The sequence below is a fragment of the Erpetoichthys calabaricus genome, chromosome 5 (genome assembly GCF_900747795.2).
Source record: "Erpetoichthys calabaricus chromosome 5, fErpCal1.3, whole genome shotgun sequence".
NCBI classification, from domain to species: Eukaryota; Metazoa; Chordata; class Cladistia; order Polypteriformes; family Polypteridae; genus Erpetoichthys; species Erpetoichthys calabaricus.
In genome coordinates this window covers 111,924,763-111,941,480 of record NC_041398.2, presented here as the reverse complement: position 1 = coordinate 111,941,480, position 16,718 = coordinate 111,924,763, and the positions used below count along the sequence as shown (strand labels likewise).

General features: G+C 35.5%; 1 protein-coding gene across 8 annotated transcripts in view; it reads right to left on the bottom strand.

Moving 5' to 3' along the window:
- Nucleotides 1-16,718, bottom strand: part of apbb2b (amyloid beta (A4) precursor protein-binding, family B, member 2b) — a 342,228-nt gene that overhangs the window by 288,989 nt on the left and 36,521 nt on the right. For 7 of the 8 annotated variants that reach the window (XM_051928061.1, XM_051928058.1, XM_028801948.2 and 4 more), the window contains exon 2: nt 761-831. The exons of the other annotated variant lie outside the window; for it this stretch is intronic. The gene's annotated coding sequence lies outside the window, so the exon portion shown is untranslated. The remainder of the gene's footprint in view (nt 1-760; nt 832-16,718) is intronic. 8 annotated transcript variants of the gene reach the window in all.

Below are 16,718 nucleotides of genomic sequence, written 5' to 3'. Positions count from 1 at the left end.
GGCAATATACAAAAATATCATTTTTATACAAGGAATTTTTATAATCTAGCATAAGGAAAGAGGCAAATTACCAACTAACTACCCAGCAGGTTGTACCCTGTCATATCAAATACTGGCATGTGGTTGTTATTTCAGGTGTAACTTAAAGGAATTTATTTATCTGCATCCAGATCACAGCACACTCATCTGACAGGTCAACCTTCTTTGCTTCATAAATTTGACATAACATTCTCAAACCTGCTTAACCCAGTTCACGGCACAGGGGGCCAAAGCCTATCCTAGCAGCATCAGGTACAAGCCAGGAACTAGCCCCTGACAAGGCACCAATTCATGGCATGGTACGTTCTTTGCTTCATTTTTTATTCTGAAAACAAGCCACTTCATTATTTAATCACATTTTATTAAACTGAAATACCCAACGTTATCGGATACGATAAAACTATTTGCTAAAGATGTCTCAAGCTGATCATCCTATTGTTTACAGAGATTTTAGCTTGCAGCAACAATTTTTATTGAGAAAGGTTTTTAAGAAGTAGCATGCAAAGATATTTTTAAAATGTGGATATTTAAGTGAGAAAACCTGCCAAGGTACTCTAATTATTTGACAGCATATCCATTAAATATACAGTAAGCCTACAATATTCTGTGAACTGTTAATGGAAACATGTAGTGCAAAAGTACATGATCTGATCAAGCAGCTTCCCTCTTGAGACTTATGATCAAATACTATGACAGAAAACAACAAGAAACAGTGCCTTACCTTAAGATATTTGTTAACCTCTATTGATTTTCCTAAGCTTTAAAATGAACCATTCTCCAATCCAACTTCTTCTGAAAAGGACAGAGAAAAAGGACATCCTTGAATTAAAGACAGACACCACTTTCAGTTAAATTCAAATTATAAAGTATGCTAAGAGTTACAGCTTCAAAGAGTGCATTTATTTCAGCCAGACTAATGCAAGAACAAGTTTATACATAAAATGTTAACACATCTTTATTAGCAAGAAATGTCATGAATTTGAAATCCAAATACACAAAATTGCACAGTTTGTTTCAAATCTTAATGGTCTAACCTGAAATCAAGACTTATTTTACCACATAATTCATTTTTTCCAAAACAGATAAATACTATGTTTTGTTTTATTTAGAACATTCTTTGTTTAAGTGACCCTAGCAATTTCTAAAAATGGGATGAGGAATGAACATTCTTAAAGGAAGAAAAGACCTAAACTGAACAAACTTATTTTTATATTAGAGCCGACTAGCCAAAAGACATACTCTCAAGTAATAAAGTTGCTTTAACATTCTGGGGATTTATTGAGGAAGAAGTACACTTTTGCTCTTTCAAAAATTGATTTAGCTTGCTCCGTTTTCTATCTGGAATGATAATGCAAGAATAAGTCATTAAATACGGAAAAGGTAATGGAAGTGTCTCCGTGATCAGGAGGTCCAGTTATGCTTCAGCACATGAGGAGTACATTTTCTTTAAAATTCTCATCATTCACTAATCCAGCCCAGCACTCTTTACAACACCCTAATCCCTGACACTACTTCAAATTTACTGTCACCGAAAGAAATATTGTTTAACTATGAATGAAAGGCAAGGGCAGTTGAAGGACATGGTCACCTACTTTGCTCACAAGGTGTGCAATCAATCTGCACCTAACCTGAGTGGCTACAAATAGTGTGGGCGATAGTAAGACTTAAAAGACCTTCCAAATTTCATTTGGTGTATTTTGTAAAAGTTAGGTGAACAGGTTTGACAAGATTTGTGAGGATCAATGGGCTGCTCTTGACAACATGGTTATTTTTGTGATATAATGTCTATTTTTATTTTAACAGAAATAATTAAAACCTGATTTGTTGTTAATGGCTGCAATGGACACAAATGGGATTCACTGGTGGATTTTAAAGTCAATAATTTGCTAGGCTTTGCCATGGACACATAGTAAAACGTGAAAGTATGAGGAATCTCAAACTCAGGCCTCTGAAGCACCAAAGTTTTTAATCTACAGGTCATAATCATGCAGAGGTGTGAAACCTCCAGTGCTGAGGGATGTTGTTCAAGTTCATGTCATAGTGTGTGTAGTAATTACACAGTAAATATCTGCAGATTTGCAGCAAACAATATTGTGAATTCACAATCACAAATGGCACCCTTAATAGCCCGCCAAACGTTTGCAGGATCAGTGACACAGTTGAACTTTGTTCTAAAAAAAACAACTTAACATGACTGAAATCTTTGCAGGGATTTGTTAAACCACCACCATGGGACACTGAAAGAAATGTGCAAAAGGAAAAGTTGGATCTTGAATGCTCTGTGATAGATCAGTCAGACTAGCACTAATCTAAAATCAGACAATTAATTCACCAGTGATTGCCAAATAAAAACATAGTTGATCCTCAAATATGAATAATGGAAAGGGGAATAAAATGAGAAAGTCTTAGCAGAAGGTTTAAGTAAATGGAAGAAGTCACGTAGATTCAAAGTCTATACAAATAAGCACGCTAACCAAGTTAAATGAGGAGAATAATTTGATCAGTTTTTTGGATTCATATATGCATTTGTGTCAATGCCCATGAAGGTTTGTGGTCTTTTAAAAAGCAGAATGTGATTAGTGACATGAGAAAGTAATTAATGATGTGTGGGAGAATGTATAGAGAAGAAGGTGATTTTCTTTTGAGCTAGCTCAACTAATACACAGCAGACACACTTATCAGGAATCACTCTCAAAGAATTAGAATGAAAGCTGCTTATTTCCAGGAGTCAGCCATGTCTGATGCAACAATAGCATAGCATTTACCACAACGTCCTCTTGTGTAACTAATAGTCAAGCACGCTGTGGGCATTCAAAGATATTTATAATTGCTCACAGAAATAAAGAGGAATTAATTAAAGTAAAACACTAAAACATAATACCAATGGAATGAAGGTTATAAGGAGTCAATGCCAGGCTGTCAGTCCTCCCACTGAGCGGCAGGAATTAATAAATAAATAAATGCATAATCACAGGGCAAACTGACCCCACCCCAAACCAGTCTAATAGCTCCAGGAACAGTCAAGATTTCCTTCCCAAGCCCATACATGAGAAACACAAACATTAAAGTATAACTAAACTCCTTCAATCCAACTAACCCATCACCTTGTGCATAAAATGGTACACATAATAAATCTCATCAAAGGAATAAACTAGCCTTTCTAAGCCATCACTGACGCATTCCCAGAAAACACATTGTGTAAAGGCATATTAGGAGTAATCCAGAGCTGGAAGTAGCAATATACTGGGACATCAGTTAAAAACTGAACAAAAGCAGGCCACTGGAGCAGGAGAATGTTATACCAAGGGGACAGCCCTCACCATTAAAGCCAAAGTCCCATTAAATTCTCAACCACTAAATAAAAAAAATAAACAAACCAAAAATGTTGCATTTTCCATTTATTTGGCTTTTCTTTCGGAGCTCAAGCACAAGCATGCAGAACAGGAATGACTCCTGGAATGTTACAGCAACAGAGCTTTTGCTAACTGAGGAAAATAATAATTACATTCTTGTTATTTCCGGTGCACAACTGTGTGTTAGAAGCAGTGCAGGCTCTGCAGTGGTCAGCTCACTCTGAGTTAAGATAGTAGAAATAGTGGCAAGATTTAGTCCATCCACAATAATTTAATCACAACATCGGCTCTAAGAACTCTTCTCATGGCCAACATACAGTATAATTTATAGAAAAGAGAGATGAGAATTAGATTCACCTCGCTGCTGTTTGTGAACAATAAATTAGATATCCTATTAAGAGAAATGAAATATAAAACTGCCTGAAGTGACCTCTTTACAAGAAAAGAGTGCAGTTGTGAGCAAATTCCAAAAATGTGGGAAAATATGGAATGTTGGCATGAAATGTAGACAGCAAAATATTTTACAGGGTATATGTGTCTTTGGTTCTGTGCTAAGTTAACACCAAAGCAAAGCATTCAGTACAGAAACAACACAAATTAAAGAAACAGTTGAAAAATGACACTCAAGTTTTAATACATTATATTAGTAATAGTTATAGTCTTAACATCTTATGTTACACAAAAATTTAATTCATGTTAAAATCTAACTTGGCTAATTTTACCATTTTACTGAAATCTTTTTCTAATTTGTCAGGATTCTCTATTTCAGAAATTAGCAGGTGAATTATCCTGGACTTTCAGCACTGATGATAGGAAAGCATTTTCACATTCCTGGCAACTGATGGTCTACTGTGGCTTACAAAGATAATAAAGAAGATGACTATGGAGTTATCGCCTTAATTTAAATGTTCTTTCATAGCCAAAAAATATGAGAATCGTGTATAAAACATGTTGAGTCAAAATTCATTTTGGTACTGGCAGTATTGTAGAACAATGTGTTGGCTGTAAGCAGAGACTCCATCTGATTAACTCCAGAAATGCAGTCTGACACTGAAAGATGATGATTGCCAATATATGTTTAAATTTCTCTTAGCCAAAGTGAACACTTTTTGAGGTTGCCTTTAAGATGTTTCTTATGTTACATCTGGTTTTAAAGTGTTGGACCTTCCAGAGCATTCTGTTTCAGAAAGTACTATATGTCTGCCTGCTGGCCAGATTTAACAGTACCTGGATTAATGTGTTTAATGATTACCTTTAGTAGGTTTCTATCCATTGTCCCCCATATGGGATAGTTGAAGAACTTTAGCAATGGTAATACCCCAATGATCCAGGATTTATGCTTATGTCTCATCTCTTCCTCCCTCTGCAGCCCGGAAGACTGATGGCTTTAAAACCCTGATGTCACTTCCAGTGTCTATCTGCCTGTACCCCTCTCTTCCTGCCAGAAGTCACGCCATCTTAGAATTATCACAGTGGGACTCGTGTCTGGGAAGATGTTAACACTTGTTAATCTTGTTTCTTTTATTGCTGGTGCCCCAAACCTTTATGTTGATTTGTCTCTTTCTTTAAACCATTCAGGCAACCACCACCCTCTTGTTGATAAAGACACCAAGGCCCCAAACAGGATGATACTATCATTTCTCACCAGAGTGTATATGGCAAAAATGTATAGGTCAAACAGAAACAAATTATTTATTACTATACAGGATTAAAATTGTTTATATAGAGAAATAAATAGTAACATTTTTAAATAACATAGTGCTCTTGTTTATTACGGAGCTGGTGAGTGGTCATACCATGTTGGACAAGTAAAAATGTGACTGTACTATGTACACCTAAAAATTCAATTACTACTATTACTATTACAGTATTAATCTAAAATAATATTTAATACAGTATCTATTTGGCAATCATTATCAAACAGACAATTTGTAGTTAACTTGTCAGACACAAAGACTGAGCTAAACATGTTGAATTTTTGGTTAAAGGGCATGCAAGTAGAGGAATGATTTCTAGTATGACAGTTTATTCAGTGACCTGAATATCCTCTTTTCTACCTTTAACTGAACTGCTTACTTAATTATAATTCGATTTCCCCATTTATGCATGCTGATAAAAGCAGAAATGCTTGCCAGCTTTTTATTTCTACTTAATTTTTTAAAGATGTGTCCAAGAGTCATGAAAGCTCCCACATAGGGATAAATTCATAGTGTCATCGTCTTTAGAAACCTGTCTAAAATCTGTTTTATTGAACCTATTTTTTCCCCTCCATGCTTGCAAGGAGATAGCAAAACCTCTTACAGCATTTGGCACCAGGAGAGGAACTAGATGAGGCACTGGTCCATTACCATTTGCTTCCTTAATTACAATCAAACAATCCTAAAAAATGCAGATTACATCATAACAGATGGCAGTGATCAGGTTTTCAAACAGTAGGCGCACATGCCTATAGCCTGAAAACAGGTGCTTCAAACAATAACAGCATTTAAGCAACAATAACATAAACAGTTCCTGTAGCAAATGCAATTAGGAGTAAGAGTACAAATGCAAGATCTACAATAAAATTTCTAAATATGATTTAGTTAAACATAACAGTACAACTCATTTTTAGATACATGTATTGAGGTCAGGAACAGAGTAAAATGATTTCAGTTAGCAGCTGCTGATTAAAAGTGCAGTTGGAACAAAAACCAACAACCATTGCTGCTGTTTAAGAATTGGTCATCTTCTTCTTCCTCTCCATCTTTTCCCACTTCTATGTGTGCTTGACTTACCTTCTCCAAACAGCTGAGTCCTGCACCTCCTCACCAGTCAAACCCTTTTTCTTCAGATCTTTTACTTTATCTATCCACCTCCACTTTGGCCCTCCCTCTCTTTCTCTTCCCCTGTACTTTCATTACCATCACTTTTTTGCCCACATATTGACTGTCTCTTCTCATCACATGTCCAAACCAATTCAATCTACTTTCCTGGACTTTCTTAAATATATTTCCAACGTTTGTTCTATCTCTGGTAGTCTCATTTCTTATTCTGTCATTTTTTGTAACTCCACACATCCATCTCAACATCCTCATCTCTGCCACATCTAACTTTTTCTCCTGCACTCCCTGACCTGAACTAAAATTTTGACAACATATTTTCAACCATCCAAAGAGGCATTTAGACTTAGTAAAATATCCAACAACTTTACCGTCATTAAACTGCATAATATTTAAAATAATAAATAATAACAATAAAATAAATAATAGTGCAACTTCCAGTAATGCCCTGCGGTGGGCTGGCGCCCTGCCCGCCGCTCCAGCAGACCCCCATGACCCTGTGTTCAGATATAGCGGGTTGGATAATGACTGACTGACTTCCAGTAATAATACTATTACTTTAAAGCTTCAAGCCCAGGTACATTACACAGTATTCACCAAATAAAAATAAATAAAATAGCAAGTGCAACTTGGTGATGACATCTTTACCAACTGAACCATCATTAAGGCAAATTGTATTAATATGGACCTTGCTTCAAGCTAGGCCAGCAGGAATGCACGGTGGACTGGCCGTCTTTGTGAGACAGGTGCGACCGCTGCAGTGAGACGCAATAAGGTCATCGTGTCGGTCATCCCAGGCAAACGTTGCCATGGGTGCATCAGCTACAGGAACATGTTCAGCACCATGATCAGCTGGGGGCCGATCAGCTGCTCCCGGTACCTCACTTTCATTTTCGATCTCCATCTCCAGATCACTTGCATCAAAATCGGAGTCCGACAAGTGAGAATCTGATTCAGGGATAATACGCAAAAAGTCATCCACGGATTATTTTGCTTTGAGCATTCACTTTGCTATCTCTCCACATGCCATTTTAGAAGCTGTTTGCTCTTCGTTACTCATGCACGTGCAGGGAATCAAGGTCAAATCATCAAAGCTAAATTTCCTTCTAGCAAAAGCATATTGAAAAGCAGGGCAACAACAAGATCACTGATCTCTATCGATCTCTAGCTAAACTGAGGCATATCACAACATGGGAGTTTCCGGCAACGTATCATGCTGCATCGCTCGGAACGCTCAGCCCACAGAAATGTTCGCTTACCGCGCCAACTTGAAAATTTATATTTTACACAATTTTGTCGCTTTTGATCGTTGAACCATCGTAAGTAGGGGACTACCTGATGATAGAGATAACAGAAAACTGATTATACACACATTCATTGTACATTTCTTATTACTATGGTATGTTTTTACTTTACAGTTCCTTAAAATAGTTTATTATTTTAAAAACTAATATGTACCTATGGCTGTGTGAAGCCTGTGTCCAAAGCACTAGTACTCCAAAGCATGTATGTGGCTAAGGTGGTGCAGCAAATTGCTCGTGTTGCTGCCTCCGACGACAGCTTTACCTCGACAGCATTTGCAGTAAATAGTTGTTTGGTCCACATCCAACCTTTTAAAACCAAAGTATCTCCAGACAACAGACACGGCTCCTTTTTTCAACAAATGTTCTTCTGTGTCATCATGTTCAACTTTATCGTCTGCTACAGCTTCAGTTTCAGAATGTTCTCTGTCCATTTTCACAGCTCAATACCTCCACTAAAGTATGTACTCCGTTGCATGAGTGTTTAATGGCGTAGCAGTGAAAAAGGTCCCCCCTAGGCTATTTAAACCAGTGTTGTGGTATAAGAAGCTCCATATCATAACAAAAATAAAATCGTTTTTTGGTATAAACCGGTATACCTCCCAGCACTACCTTTAACCTTCACCTTAATTGTTCAATCACACAATACTCCCGATACCTGCTTCCAATTGTTCCATCCACACTGCACTGTATGAGTTATTTCTGCATCTAATTTTCCAAACTCGGGTTACCACTGATCCTAGATATTTAAATTTATCCACTCTTTTCATAAGATAAGACACCAATCTTAGCATAATAATAAACACACACAAGTAATTAACTTTTATATTTCAAATCTGGCACTGGTTAAAATTAATTCACCCTAGGAAAAATGAAAAGATTTTCTTCCCCTTTAATTTCAAACTTTGTATCTGTTGATCCTGAAAGTTTACTAACAGAAAAGCCAACTCCCATGTTATGAATTTTAGATACAGAATATGCCATAAGCATACATGATGGTTTCACTCAATATCTTTTAACACTCTTGGGACTCTACAGGAAGATAATACAGTGTCTTAGAAGCTTAGCATGCAGCCAGCCCTTAATGAGCTTACAGTGAAGGAGATCAGAGACTGCCGCTGATCTTTCACACTTCGGTAAGGAAAAAGAAATTCAGGAGGCTGTAGATGCACAGACTCTAATCAATTGGTGATTATTTGTTAAAATGACAGTTTGTGACTTTTGTGGCAATTAGTAAGTGACTCTGAAAAGGCATGTTAGGATTCAGAAAGCACCCAAGCAAGAAATTGGGTTTATTTGATCCTTGCATATCTCCACATTGAACAAATGTCTAAAAGGACAATAAATAATTAGTATACAGTATTAAGAATTACTTATGCAGCAACTCCTTCATTTGAAAATCACTGTAGAGGTGAAAAAGACACTCTTTTGTAGGCCACAAGTTATCACTGTTTCTGTTAATACCCGAAAAAAAGTAGGAATAGCAGAAATACTGCACTCTATGCCTTGTTGGTCATTACATACTTTATATTCTTGATGCTGCATGACTGATTGTAGCAGTACTAAAAATACACTGTTTACTGTATATTATTTGTACAATCTTAGGTGGTAAGAATAAAGTACTGTACATCAATATAGCTCCTTACTATTCTCAATTCTGACACATATTTGTACAGATTTGGTCATATCTTCAATGAACTCTACTACTGTAAATTCTCACTATACCTCCCAAGGACTTTGAATGCTGGGAATGATTAGATATATTATGAAAATGATTAACACTGGACTGTTGGTGCAGGAAAAAATGGTTTGCGTAGTCACCTGCCCAATATGGATTTAAACCAAGAAAGGAGGTTTTCAATTTTATGAGAGAAAGAGCTATGCTTTAACAAGAGATTATTTACATGTTCCAGTGAGTGGCATCCTCAGTAATTTAGCCTGGAAAATGCAGTGGAGCAAGAGGAAGCACTACAGCATTTTGTTGTGTCTCAAGGAAGGGTAGGAGGCTTCCTAACGCATACTTTGAACAAAGCATTGAGAAAGAACTTTGGCTACAGAATGTGCAAACATGTTTCTCAAATCAAGCTAACCTGAACTACATAAGAAAAGATAGTGGCAGAAAATTGTTTGTGCTTTTATTCTCCTCTGCCTTCTCCAGATTCTGACAATCCTGAAGATCCACCATCAGGAGAAGCTGTGAAATGACATAACTGCATTCTGTCAATAGACATGACTATAGCAATGCACAGGTCTGTAATGCAGAGAAAGGTGGGTGGCAAACAAAGGAAACAAACCAGGAATCGTCCTGGGTACCTGGCAGTCAGTTTGAAATGAGCTTGAGATGCAATTTACAATGTACAATTTCAGAACATAATACTGTATAAATAGCTGTTTGGCCGAGTTCAAGCCAAACACTTACCTACAATGTCAACAGCTAACTCACTGCCAAGCCATTGTATAAAGAGAGAATCAAAAATGACTTGCTTATCTGATGTAAACCATAGCAAAAGAACCCAGCTGTTTATGAAATACAATAGAGTATAATGGTGCAGCTGTTCATCGTATGTAATCAGCCTGATTGCCACTAAAGGCAGAAAAATATCATTTGTTAGCCATATTACCTTCTCAGAATTTTTGGTGTTTGTTAGCCAAGGGACTGTTATTAATAAAGCTGGTAGCCATTATCTTGTATTTCTTTTATATGTTTGTGATTTATGTGATTCATAAAAATGAATGTACTGTAGACTATTCAGAAAATCAAGTCAAATTATCTTAGTAAATGGAATTCTGTGGAATTTATTTGAATTCAATTCTGCTTCCTGACATTCCAATTCAATTCCAATTTCATTTCCCTTCAGCTGCATGTAATTCTAATTCCAGTTCCAGGAAGTAAATTGGAATTTAGCATGCATTCTCAATTCAATTCATGAACGGCCTCAACCCTGTACAGTACATGAATAAATTGATGTTTATGAATGTAAGGTAGATTAAAGAGAGACGGCAACACTTCACTTCAGGTAGCAGGAATATTTAAGATGAATTCATATTATTTTGGTACATAGTTACACAACGTACTATTTCATAATACTGTAGTTAAAGTCAAGAAGGATGCAACTTTTACTAGAAGAGACTAACATTTTTCAGAAAATCTACTCAAACTAGCTAGATCATTTCATTTTAACTTTCCTTCGTTTATCTATTTACTATAGCTTGTCATGTTCAGTTCTGCTGTATACAACATTAAAGACACTGTAGTAGAGCTCATCCAAAGCTTTATTTTGCTGAACCAATATGGCACGGATGCCAGTGCTATAAATTAAATTAATATGATGAAACATTTTAACATTTTTGCTGTAAAACAGTGTTAAATATTAGCATATCAGCTCTCCTTCTGTTTTGCAAGCCCAAATTCACTCTTTGGCTTTGAATGGTTTTCATTTCTGCTGAGACTTCGCTGCTCTTATAAAGAGTCCCTTGTCCTGCAACAGGACAGTATCTGAGAAATCATTCTTCCAAGTAATAAAATTTTTGAAGTGCGTGCCTTGGTTCAGTTTGTCTTATACGATACACATTTCTCTTTATGCATGTATATGTGTCTGTTACCAGCCATCTAATTCTCATACATTCTGAGTAGGGAATGAGTTGACAAGTCACCTGTGATTGGTTTATAGTGCATCATTTTTGCTTTCAAAAAGCAGTCTTATTGTCATTAAAAAAACTCTTATTTATTTGGTCTTCATGGCGATGTGTCCATTACCTGGGGGCATAACACTATGTGTCTTTTTAGGTCATAAATGGATAAAGCAGTAAGTCATTTTTGAAAGAGTAATTATGAAATTATTAGTCCAATGTAATAAAAGGATAACTGTCTGAGTGTCTGTTCAGTTTCTATATCTCTGTCATTCCATTTTAGTAAAAAAAAAAAAAATTGCATTTGTCCTTCTAATACATGGCGCATCATAAACAATAAATATGCTTTTACAAATCCCACACTAAATGGCATATAACAGATACATATGTATTGCATGGTTCACTACGTACATTAATTCTGAGGTCAATGTTGATTACTTAGATTTCAACCAGTCTTAGACGTGTAGCACAGCTAGTGTATGATAAAATGGTAAATTACAGCTTCTCTTGAATGACAATTATTTCTCATTTGTAATATTTGCAACCTATTTACAGCCTATTCATTTTTGACATTTGTATACTGTATTAATATAAATAAAAGCATACTAATTTTATGCAACAATCTATGTGATATCTATGAATAATGCATATTTTTTATAGGAAAATGTAGCAGTATTTGTGTCCTAAAAAACATTCACTTCTTCATAGGCCATTTTGCATCTAATGACCTCAAAAATATTTCCCTTTTTGCAGCACTAATTGTATGTGATCAATTGCTGATAAAAATCTGAGTACAGTACTTACTCTATTATCTTCACTATACATATAATTAATCTGTCAAATAAGTACCACATTATATTGAAAAATACATTTAACCTTTAAAATGTGTTACATGTATTTCAGTTTACCCATTGAATTTCAGTGGTCAATTCTCTGGTATAGAATATTTCTGAGAATATGGCCTTAAAATAAGGTTAATCAATAAATACTGTGTTTCTGCCATATGGAATACACAGCAGGGAGCTGGAGCTGTGTCTGAAAGCAGCTTTAAACAAAATAGAGCAGCAACAGTGTATAGATCTCATTATCAATGAAATGTGCTTTCAAAGACTGTCATAATTAATATATGAAGATAAAAAAGCTAAATATGTACAAAATCCTATTAAGGGTATTTATTTTCATTATGTTTACTATTGGTATTACTTTCATATGAATATTTTCACAACCTTTCGAAGTCTGGTACCATAAATTGGAGACATGTTGGTCAGACATGCAATTAAAAATGTCACTGTACTCTGCACAAATGACAATAAATTTGATTATGATATTGCTGTAGACAAGCTTGAGGCCACTTCTAATGGATAAAATGAATACATATACAAATAAACAAGACTGCTGCAAAGTTTAAATCTTGATCATTATAGAAGTGTAATACTTACAAAACTAATGTTGGGATGAACACTAGAAAATAGACTAACATGAGAGCTGTGAAACATTTAGGTTCTGAGTAACATCAGAATGATGTTGGCCAGTCATCCTTGAAACTATGGCATGTATTCTTTAAGTCCTAAGATTTGACATTTTGTTTTATTCACAAAATACTCCTGATGCCTGGGCTCAGTAAAAATATCCAAAGAAAACAAGAATAAGTACAAAGCTAGAGGCATTTTTAGCACGGTAAAGACAAGCTTTCAAAAAAATCAACTCGAACTAAAATCAAAACAGACAAAACTAGGTCATCACAATTCTTAATAAAGCCAAAATTGAAATTCAGTGCTTTGAGCACATCTCCTTCTTACAAACTCTTATAACTATGTATGTCAAAACTGAGTTTGTTCTTGCCCTGTGCTGACTGCTCCAGTAACCATTAATTTGAATAAGTAGCTTTGTCATGTTATCTTAGTGGAGTTTTAAAAAAGTACTAACTGCAGAAGTGAGCATTTAATGAAAGGGATTGTTGCAATAATACCATTGTTCCTCCTCATATTTTTAAGAAATATAATATGCAATGTCTTGCAACACAAAGAATATAAAAACTAAAAAAAATTATAAGCATACATATTTATCCATCACTCCACTTCCCAACATATTCAGTTGATTCATGGGTAACAAACAGAGCTTTTCTAGCTTCTAGAAATCCACTCTGCATTGTACAACAAAATGTATAACAAATGCAAAATCCTGTTTGATAAGCTTTTGACTAAATATTAAAACAATAGTGTTGAAGATGATTATTCTCCATATTGTTACCATAATTTGCACTACATGATATACCTGAATGTTACACATCTCTGCTCTTTTTCAAACCCACATAAAGAGTCTCCCACATGTGTCCTTGTATCTCCATAGCAAACAGCAAATCGCTGGCATGTTTTCATTATGGTTTCATTACCACTCACATGGATTACACTAAGTCTCCAAGTTAATGAGAAATATTAATTTGACTTTAACCTAAAATTCTCACTTGTTCCAAATGTCACAGTTACTCAGACCCTCAACCAGAAGCAAGTCACATGACTCCATGCAGTTAGGCCTATGAAAATTCAAAACCTGTGTTGTATGAAAACATACATATTTGTTTTTTGGCAATGAGGCATTTTTGCATTTTTATTTATACTAAACATCTTTATCTTTGGGTTAGCACATTAAATTTAGAATAAAGTAAATCCACTCTGTCTACCTTTAGTATTAATATTAGGTATACCTCACTAGTTCCAGAATGGAGAAAGAAAGCATATCACTGTTGCTTGAAGGTGTGCTAAAGGGTTTTGTTTTGTGTATGTCATTTGTGTAGCTTGGTTGAAAGTTTTTTCATTTTGCTAACAATATTTATCTGAAAAGGAATGTGAAATACAGCATATCCACATAAATCTCACTGAGCTTACCCTAGGGTGAAGTACTGATAGTCTATCACTCAATCATGATTTTAACCTGCCCATTACAAGGAAGGCATTATCCAAAAGAATTTCACATAATTGATGTAGCACTCTTTAGAAAATTACAAAAGCAGAAATGAAAAAGCACAAAAATTGTACAAATTAGTGAAATTTGAAATGATGAACTCTGAACAGGTAAGCTAACTTATTGTTTCAGTAATGACACCATCATAGTTCCTTGTTTTTATTTCCTCCATCTCCTGCAAAATTAGCATTGTATAGCAACAGTCACACATGGGGTGTGGCAATCCTGGGGCAAACAGCATGCAAAAGAAAGGCTGAGCAAGTCCTCTTCTCAAATCTTCATGTTCTACTGGTAAAAAAAAATATTCTATCATGTTAAATGTATTTTTAAAGAACCATTGGATGGTATTTATCTATACAAAGGTACTGTTGTTTGAAATGGAACATTTGCCTATTTCACCTGTTTATGGACTATTTGCTAATAAAATTTAAATAATTTAAAAATACAAAAATTATATCAAAAAAAGTATGCAGTTTTTCAAAAATACAGTTTTTAGCTTAATTAATAAGTATTAACATTCACAATAAAAAATCATTCTTTAACATTTTTTTTCAGTTTGGAACAAAAATGAAATCCAAAAAATCAACTTTAAAATTCAGTCACATTGCCATGGAGAAAATAAAAGTGCATCAGAGAGTCACCCTCCTAACTCCTCCCAGGTGTGTAGTTCCATTCCAGACCAAGAGGGGGTGCTGCCACTAACTGTGGCATTTTCCATTTCTTTCACAGTATTGAGAAAGCACCAAGTTAGGGCAACTGACTCCACCCCTTGCAGTCTCTGGACCATAAAAGCACGACTGCCCGGAAGAAGGCATCACTTCACAACTAAGCAACCAGAGAGACGGCACTCCTCTGTAACCTAAGAACCTCAAGATTACTTAGCCCTAAGCACCAGCATGTATTTGTTTTCCTTTGTTTCATTTGAGACAACACTTATTTTGTCAAGACTTGATTGACCACCCTCTCTAACCTACCATCACTAAACCATGAAGTACCACCAAAATAAATCTCACAATAGTGGCAGTGACGTTTAGAGATCATATTTTTGGTTCAATCCCTCTGGATACATAATTTATCACACCAAACACAATCCTAATATCCACATTGTCATTCTACTAAACTGATGATGATGATAGCTAAACCAAACTCAGTTTAACTCAGTACCTAATCCTAGATCAATCTATTTAAAATTATGTTTTAACAAAGGTTTTGGCATCACTGTTATCTCATTCCAATATGTCCACTATATTTCCATCAAAATAATTTTTAACTTTTCATCACTGAATTCCTATACACTGTAACAGAACTATTAGCCATGGCTACAGTTTTTATGTATGGTTTTACTGTTTACAGTGAATAGCCTATAATTCATATTTATTAACTAAAGATATTCTGAATATTATGTTATTTCAGCTGCGGTGGGTTGGCACCCTGCCCAGGATTGGTTCCCTGCCTTGTGCCCTGTGTTGGCTGGGATTGGCTCCAGCAGACCCCCGTGACCCTGTGTTCGGATTCAGCGGGTTGGAAAATGGATGGATGGATGGATGTTATTTCAGTGTTCTGAAGTTTTGCTCCTAAATCTTTAGGCTCTTTCTCTGAGATACTGTTCACCATGGCAGGTACTTTATCAAATAAAAATTGATTGAATGATCTTGTTTTTATGGTTCTGAATAAGGGATAGATTTGCCTTCTCAGCTAAGGACATTTTGCTGTTAACATTTCTGTCTAAGAAAAAATGCAGAGAATGGATTTTGCCACCAGTGCAAAAGGTCCTTTTCTCAGTGCTCATAATTTATCTCCTCACAGCATTCAACATTTCAGCCATTAACAAATTTTAAGAGAATAAAAATAAGGTAAATGGTTAGCAGCCCAGGGTAGAGTGTCAAATACTATCTAGTGTAACAGGGAAATCAATTGCCTTATCATGGTTTAACACAATTACTGTATGTGATATTCAGTTCAACACATAAAGAATACAGTAGAAATGCAGAAATATAATAAATACTAGACATAACCTTAATATCCTGTTTGTAGAAAAAGAGTTAGTATTAAACTAACATGTACTGTAATAAAGGCTTGTTGCAACCAATTAGTTGAAGTCTTCTGTGAAATCTTTAGTATTTAACTGGAAGAATTTGTGGTTCAAACATTCTGTACTTCAGAAGGATAATCCCTGTACCTAAAAAAATAAACGTAGGTTGTTAAAATGACAACAAACTGGTGGCACTCACTCCAATCATGATGAAATGCTTGAGAAACTGGTGCTGGGGAACATTAAACATAATAACCCAGAGTCTTCTTTAACCCAGCCACAGGGGGATGCACAAACCTGTCTTTTTCTTCATGCCAGTCCCAAGCCCAGATAAATGGGGAAGGTTATATCAGGAAGGAGATCCGTAACAAGTCTTCTTTATAGACAACAGCTCAACATTTAACAGTTGTACTAGCAAAGCTGACCACCAAATTCCTCAATTTAGGACTAAGTGCCACCCACTGTAACTGAATTTTGGACTTCCTAACCAACACACCTCAGTATGTGCAGATTGGCTATACCATGATGACCCTCAACACAAGCACTCAACCAGATATTATTCTGACCTTACTTCTATACTCTT